The following is a 27,613-nucleotide window of genomic DNA, read 5'->3' as shown; positions in this document are numbered from 1 at the left end:
ACATGTCTACTAAATACCTATGAATAGAATGGGTAATAGAAAGGTAAGTAATAGTTTCTTTTTCTCCTCAATAAATTTGCATCTGGAGTGAAAAAGTAATGATTAGGTTATTATACAACCTAAGTATTAGAATATAAGAAAGAAGCAACTCCTTCCTTCTCCAATTTTCATCTTGAGAAAAATGTCTTCATGGCTCCACTTATCTTGAAAGAGTCCACACCTGGTAGTTGTTGCACTAAGGGAAAGTTGCAAAAATCTATCTAGGAAAAAGCATGTGATATTTATAGGAAGAGACAGAGAAAATGTCAGTAGTGGAATACTGGACTTAAATTTATTGATTACGACAGAGTGACCTTAGTGTTTATTGTCCAAACTTTTGAGATATTATTGAGACTGGAGAGGGGTGGCATTAATAGTTATCTTGGGACAACAAGCATTAAACTAAGACCTTCCAAGAGAACTAAGACATAGATTCACCCTCATCCCTCGTAAGGGACTGAAGAAGGGAGTAGAGACTTTTTTCTACTGAGATGACTTCAGAAAATCAAGGGTATTTACTGAGACCTTTCACATCTAGTTTTTTGACAGTGTTGAAATAATGTCCATTCATGCAGCTTGCACCATTGCACACATGGACCACTAATACAATGAGTTTGCCATGTTTTTACCAGGACAATTCCCACTTGCTCTGTCTTCCCGGGGAAGCTCCCAGTTTCTCACCTGCACCCTAGGACGTTTCTGCCCAGGAATTTGCTCTGCTGGGTCCTTTGTCTCTGCCACTGTGTTTCTCACAATGGCAGCTGGGCCTCCCTCAGCCTCTTCAGTGTGATTGGCAGAGGCAGGCCCAGTCACAGCTGCAGAGACAAAGGTAAAGGCCCCCTGGAGCTGGCTGGTGGGAAAGAGCAGGGGCTCAGGCTTTGCTGCTAGCATGGATTCCTCCGAGTTGCTGTGGAATACGATTTAGGGACGTAATGAGGAAGCCCTGTCGTGTTCACCACATGCAGGCTTCATCACTGCAAAATTTCATTCGGCAGATGAACACAGACAGATGTACATTTCCTTCACCAATGAAATATTAAACATGACAGGTGTGTTACCCATCAGGAAGGCTGCATACAAAATGCATGTGTAACCCACTAGGTCTTCCCCACTCTGCATCTCCCTCTTGGCTGGGTTCTGGGAGGTAACATTCCTCCCACAACTCTGTTCAGGTATTCAATTCCAAAAGTTATGGCCAATGGTATCCTTGGGAAGATAATTTAAAGGCTTTTGGCTTTAAATTAAGAATCCATTAAGATAATAAAATGTTTTCTTCGAGTTTATTGTTATTCTGCCTAAGGGATCTGTGGGGGAACGCAAGATAAAAACTATGGAGGGAAAGATTCCCGTCACTATGGAAACAGATTCATTTATTTTTATGGGCTGATTTCTAATTCCTCTCCCTGGGCAAAGCTCCCGCTAACTTCTAACGCTAGGTGATTATACTCATTCAGAGGACATTTTTCTGCTTGGGGTAGTATTTCCTATTTATTTGGGGAGGAGGATTGCAGGGAAGGTGGGATCAATAAAGAGCCAAGATGTATAAGAATATCTTTCCAAAGAGTTGACTCTAACCAGAATAGTCAAATGATTGGAGTGAAGGGGCATCTTCAGAATTAACTTCCAATAGAAAAAAGTACAGCCCCCTAATAGCTACTAGCTTGATATCAACCCTTAAAATATGCATAACACACAGATAGCAGAGCTCAAGAAGCACAATTCCTACACGAAATTCTATCTATTGGCCATGTTCAACCTAGAACCTATTAATATAACTGTATGGAGATATTATCACAAAGGGTGGCATTCTTTAGGATCCACAATTTGTTCCATGTCAATTGTATTTAACTAGTGGGGTCTCACTATTTGCAGAGTGTATTTTCTTAATGCAATGTCAAATTCTGTCTCCTATGAGCAGTATATTTGTGGGTAAGTCACAGGGTCGCCACTTCCCCTATTGATAAAATGGCAATAGTGATATATGGCAACTTCCAGGAACAAAGGAACATTGTGATTAATATTTGCTATTATGCTGAACTCTTGGCCTGACAAGTGTTGGGAATATAAATGCATACTGATGATTTAACTCAGTAAGCTTTCAGAGATCCTGTGTTCTTGTTTATTTGCATGAAAATGACATCATGCCCGGTCACTCAATGTGCTGTGCAATCCCACAAACTATGAGGATGATCAACGGCAGATCTTTGCATCAGAATTTGTTCAAGGCTGTGGAATGCAGACTAGAACAGTGCATGCAGAACTGGTGGAAAGATACAGCAATTCACTCATCAGGACTGACGGGACATCTACCACTCCCCTTTCAGGAGACTCACACATTAACCATCAGTCCTGGAAAGCCACTGGAGCAAAGCCAGTGAAATAATGATTCAGCAAGTTAGGGTTCAGGTAAAGTTCACTGCTATGTGTATGTGTTTGGATGTGGGTGTATGAAGGTCGTGGGTGTGCTGAAAGGTTCCCTTGGGTACAGCAAAATGTTCCCTACCCGATCTTTAGTACAGAGATTAGGCTTAAAGAGTTGGTTTTAAAATGCCTGAGTGTTGTGGTTTCATATCGCCAAACATTTGATCTCAGAAGTCACCTACATGTTTGACCAAATTCTTCATCGTTATGTTTGACACGTGTGCTACTATTTGCCTGAATCACTGCAAATATGCACACAGCTCTTCAGGGGGCTGTTTATCCCCTGTCTACCTGCCTCGTGCTCAGAGAACTCTAAATGATCCTGAAAGCAGGATGCAGAGGTAAGTAAAAATATGTGTAAGAAAAGACTAAATAAGTAAACCTGGGATGGAAAAGTACATGATGTAATATTTTATATATTCCCAGGGCAATTTTCCAAAGCAGGGTGGGGAAAGGCAATATGTACTTGAGAGTTTGATGAAAGCATCAGTATCTCTCTGAATTAGAAATAAAAGCTTAGACGTATATCTATAAGAGAAATATGGAGCAATGACACACACGAGAATCTTCATTCAAGTCAATATTAAGACATATATGCAAGGTATTATGCAGAAGGTCATTGCTCACAGTGGCTTTATAGTGTAATGGAGGATACAAACATAAAAACAATAAATCCTTGGAAAGAGGAAGGGAAAGGGCGTGACTAAAATGATGCTAATATTCTTATTTGAATGACTAGCAAGAAATATGGGAGGATGAACAATTAGATTTTTTTTTCAAATATTACAAGAGCAACATGTGCAACAAAACAAAACAAAACAAAATAAAACAAAACAAACAAAAGCAACATGTCCTCACTCCTCCTGGCCACTGCCCCAACCAGGGACACAATACTAATAGTGTGAACATCCTTCCACTTCTTTCCTCATGTCCATTCAAGCACACAAACACATATACACATATAGGTTTTTTATCATTTTCATTTTGTTAGTACAAGAATTAAATAATATTATACACATTACTTTGCAAGTTGCTTTTTGACTTCAGAATACATAGGCTACATTTCCCATCAAATAGCTGCATAGTACCTATAATTCACTGCCATCTACTCTCCCTAATGGATGTTCAGGTCACTGCCAAGTTCCCACCACTACAAATAATAAGCAACCTTACACATATCGTCTTATATAGAGTAGCACTTTGATTTCAATAAGATGGAACCCAAAGTGGGATTGCTGGGTTAAAGGGTATTGGATTTTCCATTGTAACAGTCTTCTTGATTTTTTTACACAGGATGTGAAGCAATCTTTGCTCTAGCAGCAATAAATGGACACTTTTCATGATGATAAGCAATTGCGGGAATTAGGGGCCCAGGAGATGCAGGGAAAGGAAGGGAAGCCAAGTTTTATTTGATTTTTGATGTGCCTACTAGACTCTATGTTGATACCCAGCAGGCAGTGAGATGCTTAGCGCGGGCCTTAAAGGATCCAAGCGTGAGTGAGGACACAGAAGTGTATGGAATTGTTCTGGGGAAGACAGTGGAGCAGAGAAGAGATACTAACTAGAGATACTAACCTTGTTCCCCCATCACGGTGAGGAATGGAAAAACTAGGAATTAGCAAAGGAGGCTGAGGATGTGCCAACAGGGAGGAGAGAAGCAAAAGAGACTAAGGAAACAGGAGGAAGAGACAGTTTCCAGGAGCACGGTGTGGACTGGGCGTTGGTGAGATCCTCAGCCATAATGACCTGGACGTTCTCTTCTTACACCTTATAGGTGGGGCACAAATATGGGAGTTCTGCTTCCTGACTTTTATTTTTTAAATTTCTTCTGTGACAATTCTTAGGAATGGAGTGATACAGATCTATTAAATATACTTTCCTCCAAAAGCCATCGCAGGCACCCCAGCTATGGGTGTTATTCTCCCCAGCCTACGGGGCGTCCTTCAGTAAACCTGCCGATGAGTTGGAAAAATGGACGTGTTTGAGTTTCATCTCATTTCCCCTCCCCGTGCCCTTTATGTGAAAGAAGTGCTGGCAATCACAGAATAAAAGGCCCTAAATCATTCACTGAGCAGAAAAACTGCCTCTAAATTATCAGAAGCTGATTACATCGTGCTGACAGACACAGGCTACAATGCTGAAATCTCGCTGTCATCAGCTTCTCTCTCCGGACAATGGAAATAGAGTCTTCACCTGCCTATCATCAAAAGTTCTCCTGATGACAACCTCTAAAGATGTCCCTGCAGCACGCTGTGTAATTATCCACGGCGAACACCTCGTGACATTGTCCTATGTTTGCAGAGGGGATTCAGGACAGGAAGCGGCCCTGTCGTAAATGGACACACATATCCACATTTAAAATATTTAACCTCCAGGGAACACTTACAATTCCCCCTCCACTCACTCATTTCCTTTATTTAGTGATGACCCCCATCGTTAATGGAGCCACATATGTGGGGAGCACTTCAGAAAAGAACAGCCATTTCATAGTATCACCAGGCCATATCTGTGCCAGCCTGACAGGAATATGCATGGAGGTGGAGTCAGGAGACACAGGGGTATCCAGTGCTGCTCCTCAGACAGGTTTTTTGGAGAATGGTGTTTGCACAACAGTGATAAAAGCGACCCTGGGAATTGCAAATTCGATTTGACTTACAGCAGTCACGCTTGCCTCTGGAGACTGGGAGGATTTGAGCTGCAGAAAAACAACAACAACAACAACAACAACAAAACACCCACTCTTTGCGCTGCCTGGAAATGAGTGTGGATTGACAAAATGAAATGGCACAGTAGCCTGGCAGATAGACAATAATTGCAGTGGGGTGACCAGGGTTGGTCTAGCCCAGAGGAGGAAATTATCATTTTGATTATGTTCAGGAGGATCTATTTATGAATACAGGTTTCCTGGTTGAGTCAGAGTGAATATTTTTCTGGGTTTAAAAAACAAAATTTGGATAAGAATAAACAGAGGTAAATTCTTTAACCCAGGGCATTTTCAATCATTTCTGCTTGATGAAGAAGATCCTAAAGGAGAAGAAAGGCTTCCGGTCACATCAGAGATCACTTACACGTGCAACTTGGCAGAGGTTTTATCCCACTTTTTGGCAAAGAAAGGCCAAGTATTCTCCTCTGCACACACCCACCCCTGTCATTCCTGAGTCTTCTTTTCCTCATGCTTTCTTGGGCCACGTGGCTCACCCCAGTGACAGACAACACTGTCTCTGTAAGAATGAGGAAGTGACAAGACAGCGGGACAAAACAGCAGTGATGCATTTGTATGAGGCAACCAACAGCTCATCAGACTGTCGATTCAAACAGACACAAGTTCAAATTCCATCTCAGCCAGCTACAAGGTGCAGGAACTTGGGCAACTTACATAAACTTTGTTTCCTATGTGTAAAATAGTGAAAATAACACCAACGTCTTAGAAGTATGGTAAGCATTAGAAAGATATATAAATAAACAAACAAATGAACCCACACATACACATATTTAATGACCCTGGCATACAGTAGGCACCACCGCAATGTAATAATTATGTTGAGAATCTATCTAAGCTCATCAAAATAAATGCATGAGTTGTTGACTAATAATGACCTAGTTTTTTTTAATGTTAAGTACCAAAAGCATTCCTAAAGAAATGTTCCTTCTCAATTGTTTTTCTCCTGAAACCCACAACTTTCTTCCTATCAAGTTGCTTGGAGGGTTTGGGGATGGGGACTCCATTGGACCCACGTTGGGTTCTAGTTAAATTGCACTGAGGTCAGAGGAAATTAGGGGATCAGGAAGCCCTTTCTAATTCTTTATGTGGCCCAAGGAGTCCACATTATGACAGTTTGTCCCACTTGTCCTGTACGTCTTGCTATAGTACCACAAATTCCCCACCAGCTCTCTCATGAAAATCCCTGCCACCATACTCCACCAGTGCTGGTCTCCCCACCAAGCTCTGCTTAGAGCTTAGGCCCCTCACTTAGAGCTGGCCTAGCAGAGGGTCCCAATCCTGAGGGCTGGTTGTAACCAGGGAGAGGTACCCACTTGAGCCACTCTTAGAATGGCAAGAGCCAAAGGGTGAGCCCAGGCCACCCTCTCCACATCCACAAATACGTGTGTAGCACCTGATATGTGCTGGGCCTGAGCTAGTCATCAGGAAGAGAGTGATAAAAAAAAAAAGCCATGATCCCCTAGTGTCTAACAAGGGGTACTGACACATGAACTGTACTTATGTCCTTATTGCCCATGATTGGGGGAATTGAGGGTGCACAGAAAGGAGGTCCCTGCCTCCAAAGTGGGCAAGTCACCAAAAGCTTCCTCAAGGAAGTGAGACTGGCGTCTAAGTAGGAATCAGCCAGGCAAAGGAGGCTAGGATGAGGACGAGGAAAGGAAGGAGTCCTAGCATATATGGTTAACAAGCTGGCAGGGAAGCCCATGCAGAGTCCATTAGCCACGAGACAAAGGCTGGGAGACAATGCAGCACAGTGGATACAAGGAGAGGGGTTTGGACATGGACAGACCTGGGACCAAACTCCAGCTCTACAACCTCTTTGTTCCCTCTCTACAACTTTAAGGAAGTTATTTAACCTCTCAAAGTAACAGTTTAGTTTCTGTGGAAGATACTATAACATCCACCTCTGGGGATCATGATGGTGACAAAATGAAACAATGCATAAAAATCATCTTGCTCCCTCCCTACTATAAAATAAGCTCTCAGTCTATGTTAGTTGTGTGTTTTTTTTTTAATTTTTAAATGTTTATTTATTTTGAGAGGGAAAAACAGTGCGAGCAGGGTTCGGGGCAGTGAGAGAGGGAGACACAGAATCCAAAGCGGGCTCCAGGCTCTGAGCTGTCAGCACAGGGCCTGATGTGGGGCTCGAACTCATGAACTGCGAGATCATGACCTGAGCCAAAGTCAGATGCTCAACTGATTGAGTCACCCAGGTGCCCCTGTTAGTTATTATTAGTAATAAGAATACCAGGATGTGGCAGGAATGAGACTGGGGAGAAGATGGTACCTAGGGATAGTTCGGCTGAGTTCAGGTCACAGGGGAAGCAGTAAGAAAAATGAGCACCACAGACCTAGGTGATACTGTAACTGCATCAGACCACCCAGTGACTGCTCATTCTGGTTATCAGGTCCAGGATGTGTAGACACGTACACATCAGTCCACTCAAAAGTATAGGGACAAGACTCGGGGGCAGGTGAATGGATCATTTTCTCCGTGCAGGGGGCTCTGTTCACAATTCCGAGGCGGGGAGAAATTCTTTGTTGTGCAGGACTGTCCCTCGTATTTCAAGACATTTAGATTTCTTGCTCCATCCACTCTATTCCAGTAGTCCTTCAGTCCCTGTGACAACCACGCTTTTCTAAACACCCTCCAGGTTCGACTGTCCACCATTGAGAATCAGCTTTTTAACCACGAGTATTTTGAATTTGAAATCAACTTGTAGTCAAGAAAGATTGGAAACTCTTAGCCTAGAAAAGGTTTAGAGAGGGATTTAGAACTTCAAAGTAATAGGCTCTACTGAAGGTAAGTGCTTCAGAATACATCTATGTTACAAATTAAATTGATAAATACACAGTTCTTCAAAGGAAAATCCAATTTCAATAAATGATATTCCTGTAACTTGTGCCTTTCTACCTTATATTCAACCACAAAGAAGAAGTACCTCAGTAGGGACAGTAAGTTCCCATTTCTGATGTGGAATAAACTAATCCTTTATCTCTGGCAAGTACCCAGAAAGGACAAAGCAGAAATGGGCACAAATTATATGAATGGCATAATTACAGTTGTCTTTCAGAAATTTGTCAACAAATTAGGGGCACCTGGGTGGCTCAGTCGGTTGAGTGTCTGACTCTGGCTCAGGTCATGATCTCGCGGTCCGTGAGTTCAAGCTCCGCGTCGGGCTCTGTGCCAACAGCTCAGAGCCTGAAGCCTGTTTCAGATTCTGTGTCTCCCTCTCTCTCTGACCCTCCCCCATTCATACTCTGTCTCTCTCTGTCTCAAAAAAATAAATAAATGTTAAGAAAAAATTAAAAAGAAATTTGTCAACAAATTAATTTCTTGGGCTATTTTATTTGTATTATTATTTTTTTTTCCTTGGGCTATTTTAAAGAATTATCCAGGCTTCAGAGAAAACCAAACCTAGTGCTAATTCCTTAGATCATCTGACAAAAATGATTCGAGGCCATTTTGTTTGTCTTTTCGGTACTATTTCTGGATGCACTGAAATGCCATTTCCACACATGTCCACCTTGCTCCTCTCTACAAAGATAACATAAAATACCGTAGCATATGTCATTAAGGAGATAATCACTGATAGTCCAGGCCAGGGGAGGGATCAGTAGACACTAAATTCCATTCTGGAATCACTTTTGACTGTCCTTTCTGGGTTCAAATTACCCTCTGCTCTGATAGTCTGATGTCCCGAGATCACAACTGGGGCAGCTTGAAGACTTGGAAATCAATTGTGCCCATGAGGATACGGATTAACTCTGCCCTAAGGCCTGATGCCCACTGCCTGCCTTTCACGCACTCTGTAGGCAGAATGTCCCATGAAAGGCAGCCCCATATGCTGCCTTATCCTTCAACAGAAAGTAGCACTGGCGAACGGGGCTGCTGGCTCTTTTTTAGCCCTGCTCTTCATCCTTTCGCTGAACAAATGAGGACGAGACCCAGAGGGAGGACAATCAATCCTTCTGTTCCTAACCTACTAGCCACATGAGCTTTACTTTAAACAAGGTTGTGGTGTTTTACCTTCAGGGTAGAGAAACAATGCACATTTCTAAAAGGATTTTTGAGACATTTGAGGTAGATAAACAAGACTGCTCGAGTTGTGTTGAAAGTCCACAGTGATGAACACAAAGAAAGAATTAAGCATGGTTAGCCAACCACAAAACCTACTGTTGGTCCAGACGGGTTCTGCATTAAAGGAAAGTATGCTGAAAGGGAGAGGTGTTTGGGAGAATGTGTGACAGTGAACAACAGTGTGTGGACCACAGCTGGGACCTCAAGCCAAGTCTGCATGGTTTGCTTGCTCGCTTGCTTTTTTTTTCTTGCAAAAGTGAAAAACAACTATAATTTTCTCACCACCAATTTTTTATGTGAAATACAGAATAAAGCTAAATCAGATCAATTTTTTTTTTTTGAGAGAGAGAGAGAGGGAGAGGGAGAGAGACAGAATCTTAAGCAGGCTCCACACTCAGGCTCCACACTCAATGCAGGGTCCAATCCCACAATCATGACCTGAGCCAAAATTGAATCAGACACTTAACTGATTGAGCCACTCAGGTGACCTGAGATCAATTTTTTTAAAAAGCAACGATAGATAATTTAAAATGTTTCAATGGCATGAAATAACAAAGGAGAATAGTAACAGCGTGTCCTGTAAGATTTCCTGAACTTGAATTATTTCTCATTGAAAAGATAAGACAGCATAAGGCTAAATATACACATTCTTTAAAATGTTTTTTTTTTTTTTTAATGTTTATTTATTTTTGAGAGAGAGACAGAGCACGAGAGGCGGAGGGGCAGAGAGAGAAAGAGTCACAGAATCCGAAGCAGGCTCCAGGCTCTGAGCTGTCAGCACAGAGCCTGATGCGGGGCTTGAACTCATGGAGTGTAAGAGCATGACCTGAGCTGAAGTCAGATGCTTCACTGACTGAGCCACCCAGGCGCCCCTAGATATACACATTCTTGACAAGGGTGCCAAAACAATTTATTGCAAAAAGAATGGTCTTTTCAACAAGTGGTGCATACCCATTTGCAAAAGAATGAACTTGACTCCTTCCTCACACTGCAGACAAAAATTAACTTGAAATGGATCACACATGTAAATGTAAGAACTAAAACTATAAAAGTCTTAGAGGTGAGCATAGGAGTTAATCTTCATGACCTAGGGATGAGCAAAATTTTCTCAGATGCAACATCAAAAACACAAAGAACTAAAGAAGATAGGTCCATTGAACTTCATCAAAATTAAAACATTTGTGCTTCAAAGGACACCATCAAGAAAGTGAAAAGATGACCCACCGACTAGAAGAAAATAATTGCTAATTACATATCTGATAAGAGATTTGCATCCAGAATATATAAAGAACTCTTATAACTCAATAATAAAAGGACAAATAACCCAATTTAAAAATAGGCATAGGATTTTTTAAAAATTCTCCAAAGATTTACAAATAGCCACTAAGAATATTAAAAAATGCTCAACATAATTAGCTAATAGAAAAGTGCAAAACCACAATAGATACTACCTCATACCCACTAAAATGGCTATAATAAAAGATACAAATAATAACAAACATTGGCAAGGAAGTGGAGAAATTGGGTCTCTTACATATTGACAGTAAGGGTGGTTAAGCATCTGACTTCAGCTCAGGTCATGATCTCATGGTTTGTGAGTTCAGGCCCCACATGGGGCTCTGTGCTAACAGCTCAGAGTCTGGAGCCTGCTTCACATTCTGTGTCTCCCCCCCCCCCCCCGCCCTCCCCCACTCATGCTCTCTGTCTGTCAAAAAATAAATAAATGTTAAAAAAAATTTTTTTTAAGAGAATGTGAAGTAGTACACATGCTGTGGAAAATAAAATGTTAAACACAGAGTTACCATATGATTTAGCAATTCCATTCCCACATATATACTCAAGAGAGATGAAAACATACATCCATACAAAAAGCATGTATGCAAATGTGCACAGCAGCATTATTCATAATAGCCAAAAAGTGGAAACAACCCACATGTCCATCAGCTGAGGAATGGGTAAATAAAATGTACTATATTCATTCAAGGGAATAATACTGGACCCTAAAAAGAAAGGAAGTACTATTTTACTGTTCCCATTTTACAGATGGGAAGATTTGTGTGGAGAATCTTGTCCCTTATCCAAAGTCACATGATATTCAAGGGGCTGAGCTGGGTTTAGATCACTGGTCTGTCTGCAAAATAAATGCTCTTTTTTTTTTAAATTCCCTATGGAAATGATACCATAGTTTTTTTTAATTCCCTATGGAATTAGTCAGCTTTTTAAATTCCCTATGGAAATGATACCATAGGTTGCTTTTATCGAATACTCGCTCTATGCTAGGTACTTTGTATATTTCATCTTACTCTTCCTCCTTTGCAATTGTCAGGTTTATCATCTCTACAGCAGAGAGATGACCCAAAGGAGTAGTTAAAGGCCTTGCCCAGGACATAATGCTAAAAACTGGGCTGAGCTGCAATTTGAACCCATGTCCATCTACTCCCAGAATCAGCATTCTCCCTGCTAAATCCTGCTGTCATTAGGTTCTCAGGATGAGTCTTTTTTTTTTTTTTCTTTAATGTTTATTTATTTGGGGGGGAGGGGGAGGGCAGAGGGAGGAGGGGCATAGAGAGAGGGAAACACAGAATCCAAAGCAGGTTCCAGACTCTAAGCTGTCAGAGCAGAGCCTGACGCGGGCCTTGGATGCCCGAGCCATGAGACCATAACCTGAGCTGAAGTCAGAAGCCTAACCAACTGAGCCACCCAGGTGCTCCTCGGGATGAGTCTTTAATGCATCTCTGGGGTCTGCCCTTTTCCTTCCTTGCTCAAGGACACAAGGCTAGCCTGATGCTCTGATAATTCACACCGGGACTTCCCCATGAATTTCTGGTTGGGCTCATTTCCATGAGCTTTACTCTCTCCAATGCACTTTTTAACCACCATCTTCCTCGAACAGATCACTTCTATTTCTCCATCACTTAAGAACATGCAATGCCCGTCAAACCAAATCCAAAGTCCTCATCTTGGAATGTACTGGTCTCCGTACTAAACCCGGCTATACACTACCATTGATCAACTGGAAGCTTTTAAAAATCCTGTTGCTCAGGCCACACTCCAGACCAATTTAGTTAGAATTTCTGGGTGACGGGCCCAGCCATCAATATTTTTTTAAATCTCCCTAGGTGATTCCAAAGCGCAGTCAGTATTGAGAAGTACTTAAGTAAGCCAATCAACTCCACAGCATAAACCTGGGCTCATTTATTTATTGTCCTTCATATCTACCACCTCTGCCCCCACAGTCCTACTCATTTGCTCAGGGAGAATGCTTTCTCTTCTCCTCTCTCATAATTCAAGTCTCTCTCACCTGCCAGACCTTGGCCCAACCCCACCCGCTCCAGGAAGACTTCTGTGAATATGCTGACCTCTACACAAACCCTGTGTCTACTATATATGCACTTATTGTCCAAATAATTTCATTAAGAACATGTAATACAACACTTTTTCTAACTACTTTACAACTATTAGTCTATGGTCCCTACAATCGTATGAAATATTAGTGCCAAGATCTTTTTCTGTATACTCTGTTATTCCACTGAGGCTCCTTTGTCCGATTTCACAATACCTAGCACCCTGTAAGACCTAATTTGTGCATTTGTTTCTTCTCTCTAAAATCTCAACTACCCAGCCTTGTCCCAGTGCCTTGACTATTCTGTGATGATTCTACATCTCCTCACCAGACCCTGCATTTTCACCCCTCCATGCAGTTGCCTTTGCCCAGAATTCTATGTACTCTCCAATCTGGCAAAATTCGACTCTATTAATTTTCAAGGCTTCCTTCCATCTCAACTCATCTCTGATTCTTCCTTTGTCAGACAGAGCTAATGGTGCCTTGCTTCATGTTCCTACTGCACTTTATTTATGCCAGGAACTTAGAACTTACCACAGTGGATTAGAGTTGATAGACCTCCGCTGATTTAAATAAGAAAGCATGCCAGACGCGCATGTGACAAAATAGAGGATCATTTAACCATAAAGCCAAACTTCTGACACTATATTTTCCTTATAAGCCTGACAACAAAGTGCTGTTGACTTGCAAGACCATTTTCATGGCTCATAACATCACTGGGGGGCTGACCTTTGAAAGAAAGGTTCTGGCCCAGGACACCTGTTACGTTGTGTGCATGTCATGTATGTAGGCATGCACTGGCCTCCTTTCAATAAAAGCTACAAAAAAAGGAATTGGTGGAGAGGACGATGTGCAAACCTGTCCCTCTCTTTGAAGTCCATCACTGATCAGAGATAAAAAGACCTTTGCACTGACAGAGGGGAGCAACTTGAAAGCACAGTGCCTTAGAGAAAGACAGGTATCATATGTTCTCACTCCTATGTGGAACTTGAGAAACTTAACAGAAGACTGTGGGGGAAGGGAAGGGGAAAAAATAGTTTCAAACAGAGAGGGAGGCACACCATAAGAGACTCTTAATACAGAGAACAAACTGAGGGTTGATGGCAGGGGTGGGGGTGAGGGGAAAATGGGTGATGGGCATTGAGGAGGGCACTTTTTGGGGTGAGCACTGGGTGTTGTATATAAGTGATGAATCATGGGAATCTACCCCCAAAACCAAGAGCACACTGTATACACTGTATATTAGCTTCCTTGACTATAAATCATATTAAATTAATAAATACCAAAAAACAAAAAATACAAACAAAACAAAACAAACAAAAAAAGCACAGCGCCTTAAAGCAGGCCAACGTAGTAGCAGTTTCTTTTTAAAAAAATTCCAGATTCAAAATAACCTTGCAAAAGTCCATTTTAAAAAGTCACCAAGAGAAGCTGTGGCAAATGAGAATTCCATACCCAGGAGGATCTTATCAATAAGCGACTCCAGATCCCTCCTCTGAGACATACATTCTTTTTATAGAGGATGAGGGAGTTAATTGCACATTTCAAAATAAAATTGAAACATGGTTGCTGCTATAAAAGTCTACGAGCTGAGTTTTTTAATCTTGAAATTGCCATTCTCCCATTTCCATACTAACACATTATAATAAGCATAACACGTGGAGAGGAGAAAGCATATAGCACAAGACTATTTTTCTGTGGAGGATCTCCTCACTGGGAATTCAACGTATACAAAATGGTGCCCAACCAATTTCCCTTTTGTAACTAAATACTCATTTTCCAGCTTCTTATTCTAAAGTCCCCTCAAAAGATCCCAGATTGAGTCCCAAGTTCCTCTCACGTCCCCACTTTAACATGTGACACCCATGAACTCACCTGCAGATTTGAGGAAAGGTTTCAGATCACATTCCGATCTCAGCATGATGACTCTTTCCCAGCTTCAAAGTTCAATAAAACCCAGGTTTTGTCTAAACAAGAATTCACACTGTGTGATGTCATGACTTGTCTATAATATCAGCTCTAATTGAGTTATTCCCAGCTGACAAATCTTCAACAGTGAAGATGCAGACATATGGCTTGAGAGGCAGAATTCAATTTAAGTGGGCTGGCAAGATGAGGAAAGGTGTGGGAACAGGATCCCTGGGGGAGGAGAACTTTGGATTTGTTTTGGAAAATGAGTGTCTTTTGGATATCTGAAGAGAAGAAGGTGGTTGTGGATCAGAGGGATAGAACAAGCAAAGACTCCGGGAAAGGCAGAAAGAAATCTGTCAATGGCAAGGTGACAGGTACAGTTGGTTACCTACTGTTAGGTGCTAAATTGTATCCTCCCCCCCCATTCATATATTGAAGTCCTAGCCGCCCCCCCTCCAGTACCTCAAAATGTGACTGTATTTGAAGACAGGGCCTTTAAAGAGATGATTAAATTAAACGAGGCCTTCAGGGTGGGCTCCAATCCAATCTGACCAGTGTCCTCATAAGAAGAGGAGATGTGGATATAGAGAGAGACACCAGAGATGCACACACACAGAGGAAAGGCCATGGGAACAAACAGCAAGAAGACAGCCATCTACAAGCCAAGGAGAGATGCCTCCGAAGAGATCAATGCTGTCACCACACTGATTATGAATTTCCAGCCTCCAGAACTATGGAAAAATTAATACTTACTGTTTAAACCCAGGCTGTTGTTGTCACAGTGGCCCCAGCAAACTGATACACCTACCAAACAGTCATTCCTCCCTCCATTCCTCCTACCTGACAGAGTTCAGAGTCTCCCAAATGCCCCTGCAGCTGGGGCACAGACAACTGAATCCATCCTGGCACAGAAGGGAATGTCCAGAGGGACTCTGGAAAGGTCTTCTATCATAAACAAGGAGAGACAGGGGTAGAGAGGGCAGGGAGGGGTGAATGTCCTACCCAGGACACTGTCTTAAAAGGACACAATCCCAGGAGCTGTGGTACGTGTCATCTTGTATCATTAAATGAACACAAGAAAATTAGAGAGGAATTGGTCCAGCACCCATGGCAATATTGAGCCACTGAATCAACTCTGCAGCTGCCTTCCTTGATTTCTCGTCATGTGAGACAATAACTCCTATTGTCCAAGCCCATCTTAACCAGATTTATGACTTGCTGGGTCCAGTGAGAGGAATGACCTGGCTAGTAGAAGAGATTACATTAGTGAAACAAGTAGACCCAGGTTTTGGAGAAAAGTTAGACAGTAACATAGGAATGGGGGGGGGGGGGCAGGAAAGGAGAATTAAAGATAAATTCTGGGATTCCAGACTGGGAGCCCATGAGAATGGAATACCTATAAGGAGTGTGGGTGACTTTCTTCTCTGGAAGGGACAACTTAGTTTTCTAAGCCCACCTCCCTGAGTTTACTTGGTGGCTCAGTGAGGGTTCAGCCAGCCAGGAGGAGAGATTGTTCTCTAAAACTGCTGAGGGTGGAACGGGTCTGGGGTAGCAGTCGAAAAGTCAGTGGCCAAGTGGATGCTAATATCTGCTGTTACAGTGGGTATATCCACGGTTCACATCATACCTCAAAGCATGGAAACCAGTACCTGATACATTCATATCGACTCTTGCTATCTGTGGCCAGTTTTACAATAATTCAAGTAAAATTCTTTTGAGCTGTAAAAACCTTGTGAACTGTGAATCTGTATAATCTTTACCCTGATGGTCTGGGGACCTGATGTCTGGACTCAAGTCTACCACTAACTAAATGACCTCAGACAAGTCAATTACCTTCTCCAGACCTCAGTGTCTTAAGCTATAGAAGAAGGTGGGGAAGGGGGTGCTGATGAGAACAGTGGCCTTTCCTGTGGTTTTCTTTTTTGGCACTGAAATTCTTTCTTGTATAAAGTCGTAATTCAAACTACCAATATGTAATAATAAAAATGGGACCACTAAAAAGTCACAATCATTGCATATTTAGAATCTGCCAGGCTTTGTGCTAATAAACACTCCAGGTGGGTTACCTCATTTAATTCTCACTCTTAACATTGTAAGATAGGAAATTTCATTGTCATTCTTGTTTTATAAATGAGGAAACCAAAGCACAAAGAAGTTAAAAAATTTGCCCGAAGTCACCGTTAGTAGAGCAGGGAGACTGACTCTTCCATCTTGGCTTTTGACCTCTAGCTATATGGAAGTTTTGTGTGTGTGTGTGTGTGTGTGTGCGCGCGCGCACATGTGCATGCATGCACATGGGTCTAGAAAATTTGGCCTTCTCTTTAGTCCCTGAAGTAGCACCATCCAGAGACCTGGGTAATCACAGAATTAAAACCCACCAATCCACATGATCTTCAAAGCAATAATGTATTAACAAGGTAGGCAAAAGGTAGGTGCCTAAATGGATTTTGCTGGGGAAGGGGAGATGTGATACAACTTGAAAATAAGCAGTATATTGTCCCATTGTTTTGATTTGGTTTCAGCTACAGTTTTGAATTTGTTTTAAATTTCAATTAACATCAATAATCATATGAGGATCATACACTTATATACATAAAGAAGCAGGGGCTATAAAAATTTTGAGGAACACTGATTAGACAGTTCTTTGGATGTATGAATTTTAGTTTCCCTGGCTCTGCCATCTGCCTAGTTTCTGCTTAATTTCACCACTCATAGTCAACCTCTTAACCTTGTATAAGGTAAGGCAGGTCATATGTCCTAATCTAGATCAGCTGATAAAAGATGGGCATCCATGTGACAGAGCACCCACTGACTCCCACTATGATAGTAATCACAAGAGCTAACATTTATTGTATCCTTATTAGGTGCAGAAACTACAATAAAGACTTGTATATACATGTACTTATTTGATCCTCACACAATCCCAAGCATCTACTATCTGCTAAGTAATGTCTCCTCAGGAGGCCTTTTCTCAACTCTGACCTGAGAGAAGTGCCCCCCCCCCCCCCCGCCCCAGGCTCTCATTACACCTAGAACCTACTAGGGTTCTACAAAGCACATAGCTAATGATATCAAATCTTGTGTTAACTCTGCCTTCCTGAGGAAAATCTCCTGGAGGACAGGAACTTTGTCTTACACATTCTGTGTCTCTAACACTAGACACAAGGATTGGCATATAGTAGGCGTTCAATAAATATTTGCTCAACACTGGCAGATACTTAGCTACCCCACTCAGCTACCCCAAATGCTTCCCAGCTCATTCCTCCACTCTAGTGAATGGAAAAGCTAGGTAATTTTCCAGTTTTCCAGGAAGATTCTGAAAAAAAAAATTCCTCTTCCTGATACCATGAAGTTGTCTGACAAGAAAGCTCTGTGAGGGTATGATGCTTAGAGCCATTTTGTGATCAGGAGGGAAAGACCAAGAGAATCACAGGAACTCAGAACTAGATCCTTGATGTCTTTGAACCACTGGATCTTTCCTACAATTGTCTCTCTCCAAGATTACCTGCTATATAAGATAAATAAACTCCTTTTGTTAAAAAAAAAAAAAAACTAAGAGTTTCTGTTACTTGAAGCTTGAAGCATTCCTTGTTATCCATGAACATTTTGAAATCATGAAGACCCAGTTTCTAATCTTAAAAAAAAAGACCCTATACATATGGGGTTGCCAGAATAAATATAGGACACCAGATTAAATTATTACAAATGTATGACTTTTTAAAAACAATGAGTTATTTTTCAATGTAAGTATATCCGCTCCATATTTGAGACATATCTATATTTAAAAAATACTTATGGTTTATTAGAAATTCAAATTTAACTGGGTGTCCTGTATCTTGCTAAATCTGGCAACTCTTCATGGATAGTAACAAGCTGCTTCTAAGAGAAGCAGAAGAGAGTCTTAAATCAGAACATCTGATTTACCAAACAAAACCACTCCCAGGATGAGATAACAGCAATAATAACAACTTAAATTATACCATCCTTCAATTTTCAGAGAACTTTCATAGACATTACTCATTCATTAGATAGCTGCTGTTTACAATATATATAAAGAAACACTTGATCTTAATGAGTTATTTGCCCAAGGTGGCACAGCTGCTTAAAGGCACTGAGATCTGAACTCTCATCTCCAGATCCCTGGATCAGTGCTGTTTCTCTGTAACACAGGCTCTCAGACTTCACTGTGCAGCAGAATCACCTAGAGGCCTTGTTAAAAACCCAGATGGTCCAGGGTCTTTACCTACTAGCTGGTCTGGGGAGGGTCTAAGAATGTGCACTTCCAACAAGTTTCCAAGTGATGCCGATGCTGCTGGCACTAGGATCACATCTTTTGGAAACCACAGCTTTATATGACACCAAGACAGTTCTTCGCTAGGTGGACAGAATCAACAAACATCCAACCTCATTCCAAGAAGAGAGAGGCCTGGATAGTTGCATATCAAAGCCAAATGATAACACATTAATTGCAGAGAAAAATACGCTCTTTTTCCTCTGGCTTGTATCATTTGGAGCTTGAAACCTAAATGCATACATGGGGGAGCAGGTTAAAATGAACGTGATGCCTTGTGTTCCACTCTTTTGAACCCTGGTGTTTATTCATTGGTGTAGATGCTGCCCAAACAAACCAGAGGTTTTACTAAAACATGGGAGGTAGGAGTGTGTGTGTGTGTGTGTGTGTGTGTGTGTGTGTGTACGCACACGCGCACACATGTGCCACATTTCTGGAAGACAGGCAGCATAAAACTTCCGGGTCACTACGAAACTGCTGAGGAGCCTGGAAGTGAGAATCTCCAGTGCCTCATCTCTAAAATCATGCGTGGGTCAGGGCATGAAACTTGACCTTTTGGATAAGCCAAGAGATGTCCTTCGTTTATACAGAGTCAATTACATTCTCCATCTTTTCTCCTTTCCTTGTCTCCTTCGTACTCCCACAGCAACCACCTCCCAGACAGGAAGATAAAATAGAAATGGAGAGGGGCGGCCAATTGTAAGGCAGTCGAGTGCGGCTGCCAAACCGCAGGTGGGTGGGGGGTGAGAAGCAGGGACATGGAAGAGAAGAAAGAGCTATTTATTCTCTGAGTCTCTGAGTGGTAATTTCACTGTCTACATAAATAGTGGCTGAGAGCATTAAAAACAAATACAAATATACTACAAACATGGTTCACATTCTTGGGGCCTCCCTCCATGGGTGAGTCCTGAAAGTCTTCTGGGGACCTCCAACAGTCCCCAGTCAACCCAGATGGCCCAGCCAGTAGGTATCCCAGGACCCCTCACTGCATTCCAGGTTAGCAATTACCTCTTGTAGATCCATATAGATTCTCCAGGGATGAGAAAACAAAGAGTAATTGGTTTCATTTTTTTTTTAATTTTCAAAAACATTAGTGTTATAGAAAACTATAAAGAATAACATAATAACGAATGCTCACAGCCCTATGATCCAGATTTAGCAACTGTCAATGTTTGGTTGTCTCTCTTCCAGGTTTTAATATTTTGCTTTTATGGAGTTAAATGACAGATAGTCAAACATCTTTTTATGCCACCTATCTATCCCTTTCCTATTATTCTCATGCAACAAATTTTCTTTTATTTCATTAAAAAACTTTTACAAACATAAATGTGCATTAGAGAACCTAGAATATTATTTTTGTTTTTTGTGTTAATTACCAGTGGAAATATATTTTGTTTATATAAATGATTCATACTGAGTATTTGGTTCTCTGTTTTCACTCAACATAAAATTCTGGAGATTCAATCAGTTACTTTAGATGATCACTTCTAACTGTTCATTTTACTTACCCATTCCTTTTTTTTTTTAATTTTTTTTTTAACGTTTATTTATTTTTGAGACAGAGAGAGACAGAGCATGAACGGGGGAGGGGCAGAGAGAGAGGGAGACACAGAATCGGAAGCAGGCTCCAGGCTCTGAGCCATCAGCCCAGAGCCCCACGCGGGGCTCGAACTCACGGACCGTGAGATCGTGACCTGAGCCGAAGTCGGACGCTTAACCGACTGAGCCACCCAGGCACCCCTACCCATTCCTTTTTAAATGGATGTATAGATTGTTTCTTTTTTTTTACTCTTACAAGAGAGGTTTCAATACTCATCCTATCGCATAACTCTGTGCACACCTACAAGATGTGGATTTTTCTGTTGCGTATGTACCCAGAAGTGGAATGTTGAGACCTAGGTATTATATCTTGAATTTTACTACATGGCCTCAACACTACCTGTTGAAAGTGGGCATATGAAAGTGGGCATATGAAAGTGGGCATATCAAATTATATTCCCAAGACCAAATGCAGTCAAGTACCATTTCACCCACATGGTGACAATTCTTGATATTGTCAGACCTTAATTTTTGCTAATGTTAGATTACAGTGCCTCATGATAGTTTTAGTTCATATTTCCTCGTAACTGATTGAGGTTTTTCTGATTCAGTTTTCTTCTCTGTGAATTGTGTGTTCACACCCTTTGCCCATTTTTCTATATGAATGTCTTTTGTCTACTGATTTGTAGAATTCTTTATGTACAAATAAATAATTCCTTAATATGAATAGTATATAGTGCCTTGTATATAAGTATTACAAATATCTTCTTCGTGTCCGTGGCTTATGTTCTAACATTGTTTATGAGTAACTTATTACTAATTAGATAACAAAGTCAAAGAAGCTATCATAGACCACAACTTCGCACTATCATGTACAATCCTTCAATGGTCTAGGGATAAGCAAACTTAGACTCAAAAGCAAAGATGCAACTGGAGAAACCAACATTTGATGTCCTGTCTGAAAGCCACAAATCCAGTGCTCACTCCACCAAAGACCAACATCCTTGCTCATGTGTTCCCTCTTTCAGAAACACTATAAAGGCTCATCATAGTTAAAATGTGCAGGGAGAATTTAATGGCATAAGAAATATTTGAGGACATTTGTTAAAAAGGCCAAAGATTTTTAGCTGAAGGACTGGGGTAGGTCCCATAAATATGCATTGCAAACAAGTTCCTCAGGAGATGATGTGGTAGGCAGGTGAGCAGGCCAGACTTTGCTGACTCTTGATGGAGAGCTGAGAAACCACAGTACTTACTGAGGCTGGTAGGGGCCCGTGAGAGGTCTGGGGTTCCAACTCCCTGTGGAAATACTTGATGGGCCACTCTCATGTTGGTCTATAGACTCTGTGAGGCCAGGGACTTGCTTCTTCTGTTTTCTCCCAGCATCTAGTATAGTGCCTGACTCAGTAAATATCTGTGGAATGAAGAAATGCTCCACGTATCACATTCTGTAGGTAACTGCCCATGGCTAGGAAAAGTCTTAAGAAAACCTACACTCAGCCTCAAATTCTAAACTTGCTTCTCCTGCTGAAATGGAGAGAGGCAACAACAATTCACCACAAATGCCAAGTGCTCTTGACTTCAGTGAAGTCACAGTATTGACCCTCTGTCCTGACGGTTGTCATCTCAAAGTACGTATTATGAAAACAAACACTCCTAATTATGGTTGTGTCTATAAAATGACAGTCAATTCAGTGGTCGAGGAAATTTGCCCAAACTCTTTAAGCTGTGAAAATAAAATACCCAGGGGTTTCTTTGGAAGCTGATGCTCAGAAGGTACTTGTCAGGATCCCTTCAATACCCACTCCTTTCACCTTATCCAGGTGCCACAAGGCAGAACGAGTCTCAAGGCCCCTGTGCCTCATGACGTCTCTTTGAAGCAAGTAATGAGTCATTGGGCCTGACAAGTGTGTGCATCTGGTATAGACCATCTTTGTCTCCGATCAAAACTGTCAGCATTTCCCTTTCTTTATGCTTTAGTCATACACTATTAAGATGAGCAGTGGATCTTCTCTCCAAAGCCAGCTAGCCAGCCAATAACACCTTTCCAGCTAAGCAAGAATTGACCACAGTAGATCTTGGTGTGATGCAATGTTCAGAGATATTTGGCAGAGAGGAAAAATGTAACCATTTCTAAGAGCTTTGTCACTTCCTCCTATTTCTGATTCTTCAATGGGATAGGTCTATCTGAATATCCTCAAAAGGTATAAGGAAGAGAGGCTCTGAGAAGTATATCTGAGCAGGAGGTATGACAGAGCTATGGGGGAATGTGGTTCGGGGAGATTCTTATTGCTCTTAGATCCTCTTACTGTTAGAGGTAACATTCAAACTTTTAAAAAAGTAAGAAAATGTTAAGCCTCCTTATGTGCTTAAGCAAGAAACAACCTGGAGATGCTGCCGGCTTGAAGATAAAGACCAGGAAGTCGTCTTCTCTATACCTAGAGAATGTGATATGAGGACCCTTATCTTCTCATTCCCAAAGAGGGTGGTGAGAGTCAGTGTAGTGAGATGCAGGTGGCAGCTGAGATAGAACAGAAGTAGGTAGAATATCATCTCCGGAGGAGGGTATGGAATTCTGTCTATCTACTTCCCCCAGGCCAGCGGACAAGCCTAACACTTTGATCTTCAGAGCAATTGCCTTCTCTTTACTTCTTCCCTTCACGTTCGTCCCAGACCGAAGATGGATCTATACAAAACTGTTGTTTAGGCTTCCATGCACAATGGGTGTCGGGGGGAGGGCACTTACAAACATAATGTATGAGGACTACAGGAATTTGTTGGCTGATTTTGTCAACCAACAGTAGAGTTTTCATAGCTTGGATGAATTGAATACAAGGGTTTTGTTGTTGTTGTTGTTGTTGTTGTTGTTTTGGTTTTTGGTTTTTTTGCCTATAAACTTATATATAGCCTACCAAAGATATTTTAAGCTGTATCATTCTGATGAATTTGCACTTGACTTATAAAAACATTTTTTCCGGCCTAATGTTGTATGATAATTATTTTCTGATCTTTTTAAAGCTCTTGTCCTTGGAAACAGGAAGTAGGAAAATAAACCGGAAAATCAAAAAGTTCAAATTTAAGGCAAGATCTGAGTCACACAAGTTCTGGTACAATGTAATTTCTAACCCTGACATCATGAATATCAGTCTTGCAATAGACGTGAAGCAAATAAAGACTAGATTTAAAATAAAATGTCTGTGAGAGGGAAAAAAAGCATATCCCGATTGTTTCCTTAACTTTTCATAAATTAGTGTTTGAGAGGAAACAAGATGGAAAGGCTACTGTTGGTTTCCTTGTGACAGTTCAATTCATTCTCCTGATATTTCATAAAGTTTCAAGCTTCTCAAGTCTTTCTCCTATGGTCTGATTTTTCCCACCTACTATTTGCTTGTCCCCTCTTTCCACGAGTGCAGGTATGTGAGTGTATGTGCATGTATACCCACATGTATGTGTGTGTGTGTGTGTGTGTGTGTGTGTATTTTGTTCTTACATCTTGTTTCAATACTCTAGAAGCCAAGATGTGATGGAAATTCTTTTGGATCAATATCTTCCTCATTTTCCTGGCCACACTCCATGCCTCTACCCTCCGCCTGCCAGCTGACAAATATGTGATCATGATCAACTGTCATTTCTTCAATGCCATCTATACCCTAGATACTGGCCTATTAATTAATCTCTTTTAATTATAAAAATAGGATTATGGTGTACACAATACATCTCTAATACCCAGCTAGATAACCTGAGACTCAGAGTATAGAAGTCACATAGCTAGGGAGTTATGATTTCAAGATTCAAACTCAAGCCTTATTGATTCCAAAGCACAAAATTTTCCTCCCCATCATGCCTTCATAAATAGATAAAGGTCTGAGTACATGATGAATTTAAGGCACATTTGCTCCATTTTGTTTTCACCAAATTATCCCTAATGGCAGAAAAGAGTGGATGTGTATGGGCACAGGGATATGAATGTGGGCTGCAGGATGGACAGGGGATACACTGAGGGGACACAGTATGCTTTTGAAAATATTAGTCTGAAATGTCTGGCTATATCCATATAATTTCTCTGAAGTCTTCTATTTACCTAAAAAATGTATTCTAATATTGCATTCTATTCCTTAGTATATTCATGTTTGCTGTAATGTCAAAGAAAAGGGTTAAAAAAATACTTGCCACTGGCTAAATTAATGCTCTAGGAAGATATACCATGTTTAGGCTGCAGGTCTATGGATCTCAGACCCCTTGCCATTGGTGCTCTTGGGATTAATGTAACCAGGGCAAAAGGTAGAAAAAACAAATCCATTCCTATTACTGAAAATACAACCGAGAAGAACATTCCGTACAAAGAGTGTGCAACAGCACATTATTTGCACTTAAAGAACATCACATTACTACTAATGATCATAGGATGGTTTTTTTGAATATTCAGAAGGGAACTATGGAAATAATTATAAATAAGAACCATATAACATGATTTTTGGAAAGTGGGAATTATTTCTACAGCCTAGCACGGAGATTCAATCAAATCCTAAATTCCTACTAGGGCACACATAATTGTGATATGCAGTGGGAATGTGGTAGAGTGAAAAGAGCTTTAGACTAAGGTTCAAAACCTGGGTTGTAGACTCAGCTCTACTATCAGCAAGTTTCCACTTGAGTTTTTATAGGTGCCTGGCTCCTGCATTTGAGTCTATAAAATGAGGTGTTGAATAGTAGGCTGGATGACTTCAGATACACCTATGAAGAGTTTGCTCTATGGAATCTGTCTAATGTGTTGCAGTGAGTAGAATATAGGCATTGGTATCGGAATTTGAATCCCAGTTCAGGCATTTAAGAGCTCTGAAAGACTTGCTTTCCTATGTGTGAAATAAGACATACCTTATCAGGCCATCGGGAAGGTTAGCAAGAAAACATTTGGAAAAATCTACCATGGTGCCAAAACAGATAGTTGGTACTCACTAATGGTTGCTGTTATTTTGATGATATTTATTCCATATATAATAATAAATAGCAGTAGGTTTTTCTGCTGAGTTATCAGTTGCACTAGAAATTTAAATGTTTTATCCTGGTTTGTATTAGATCCTCTTGTCATTCTCTCTTGGCACCTTGTAGTTTGTTTTCACAGCGCTTACCACAAAATGTACCTGTCTACTTACTTCTGTGACTCCAGGAATATTTATTTAATATCTTCCTTCCCACATTGCTATAAGCCCCAAGAGGATAGGAAATTCATCAGTTTTTCTCACATCTATATTCCTAGAATATAGCATAGTGCCTGAGACAAAGTGAGTTCCCCCAAATTATCTGCCAAATGAATGGAATAAATAAATAGGCCTAAACAATTCTTAGTCCGTATCTCACCTAATATCTAGACACCATGCAAAGAAATGTACTTGTTATCTGGGACCCAGGAAACTTACTTGTTCAGTCCCACCTGTATTATTATATTATTGCCTGTTCTACAACAGGCAATTTCATACACAATGTACAATGTTCAATGATAGGCCATTCTGCTATCCATTTATAAGGCTACTAGTTTTTACAGCTTGCTCCAAATTTCCACCCACCATAGCTCAGGTTCTGCCACACACATCCAACATGGCTCTCCAACACATCCCTTTATCAACTCACGGCAGCGATGAAAAATGCTGTTTCCACTGTGCTTACAGAGAAATGACAGGGTATTTGTTGCATTTTATTTATTTTTTTAATGGTCTAAATAGGTAGACATTAGTCTGCAAGTCTATCAATAAAATCTGGGAACCTGCTAAATATGCAGATTCCTGGGTCCCACTCCCAGATATTCTGATTCTGATTTAACAAGTGGAAAAAGTATAGGTAAAGACTGATCATGTCATCCATGCTAATGGGACGTTCCATATGCTGCGGTCACAAAGGAAGTAAAAGTTCTTCGCGCTGCTGGTGGACTGTCACCAGTTGTGCCTAAATGGCTTTGAGAGCAGTGAATAAAATCCATGCTTAGGGGCGCCTGGGTGGCGCAGTCAGTTAAGCGTCCGACTTCAGCCAGGTCACGATCTCACGGTCCGTGAGTTCGAGCCCCGCGTCAGGCTCTGGGCTGACAGCTCGGAGCCTGGAGCCTCTTTCCGATTCTGTGTCTCCCTCTCTCTCTGCCCCTCCCCCGTTCATGCTCTGTCTCTCTCTGTCCCAAAAATAAAAATTAAAAAAAAAAAAAAAAAAAAAAAATTAAAAAAAAAAAAAATCCATGCTTAGTCTAGTGGACTGAAGGGAGAAAATCTCTGAAAAATCAAAGTGCAAGGTATTTCTGCCTATTAAAAATCGTGCATGTGACATATCTTCCCACTTAAACAGTCCCGATCTATAGGTTCTAAAGCTATTCTATCTCCAGACATCTCTCATATGCCTGAGAACAAAATATCAAACTACATAATGTAATTCTACCTCTAATTTAGAACCTGAATTTCATGTCTTTAGAGGTGTGTAAAAGGCCTCCATCAACTTTTTGCTTCCTGTGAAGATAATAATTTAGGCTATCACCAGACAGACACCTGTCCAACCTGTAATTTTTCCTTACTCCACTTTGCTTCATCTCTGTGACTATAAAGATAGCACTCTGTTGCCAGAGTGCTAAAGAGTAATACAAAGGAGCGTGCATTTAATTATTCAGGTATAGGTAAAGGGAGGAGAGAAGTAACACAGGTGCTCAGGGGTGGTGAGTCCCTAACATTGGAAATGACTGTCCTCCTTCATTTCATCCCAGGTAATTACAGACCATCTGTTGTATTTGGTACGGTAAGCAAGTAGCCCAGGAAGGCAATTAGGGCAAAGGGGGGCAAGGATATTAATGTAACTAATGGGAGAATAACAGGGACTGGCATGAAGAAGGCAATAGCAGGCATGATCATTAAAGGAAAATTCTTAATTGACTTTGTTCTGTTCCTTTATTCAGTGAGAGTGGTAAGGCAATATTATCACCTAGTAATATAGATGTTACTATGTATACTAAGCAATGGAAAGCCTTCTAGCTTCCTTTGGATTCTGTCTCCTCTGTGGACTTTGATTCATTTATTTTACTCATTCAGAAAAAGCATTTTTTGAGCACTTACTACAAAATCAGGATTTGATCTAGGCACATAGGATACAATAGAATAAGATACACTTCTAACCTCAAGCAGTTTTAAGTCTATTGGGAGAGAAATACCAATAAGCAAGTCATTTCAACTCATCGTGTCTTCCAGCTAGAACGTGGGGGTCAAGATAGCCTTCCCGGAACTGTGACTCAAGCTGTAA

At 41.0% G+C, this 27,613-nt stretch overlaps 1 protein-coding gene across 4 annotated transcripts in view; it reads right to left on the bottom strand.

Annotated features, from left to right (window-relative positions):
- Positions 1–27,613, bottom strand: part of RASGEF1B (RasGEF domain family member 1B) — a 569,745-nt gene that overhangs the window by 191,818 nt on the left and 350,314 nt on the right. Inside the window, exon 1 of one of the 4 annotated variants that reach the window (XM_053901456.1) lies at positions 21,604–21,618. The exons of the other annotated variants lie outside the window; for them this stretch is intronic. The gene's annotated coding sequence lies outside the window, so the exon portion shown is untranslated. Of the gene's footprint in view, positions 1–21,603; positions 21,619–27,613 lie in introns of those variants that run through there. 4 annotated transcript variants of the gene reach the window in all.

Source organism: Panthera pardus, unplaced genomic scaffold (genome assembly GCF_024362965.1).
Source record: "Panthera pardus isolate Hobbes unplaced genomic scaffold, ASM2436296v1 HiC_scaffold_13, whole genome shotgun sequence".
Taxonomy (NCBI): Eukaryota; Metazoa; Chordata; class Mammalia; order Carnivora; family Felidae; genus Panthera; species Panthera pardus.
This window is presented reverse-complemented; position numbering and strand designations above follow the sequence as displayed.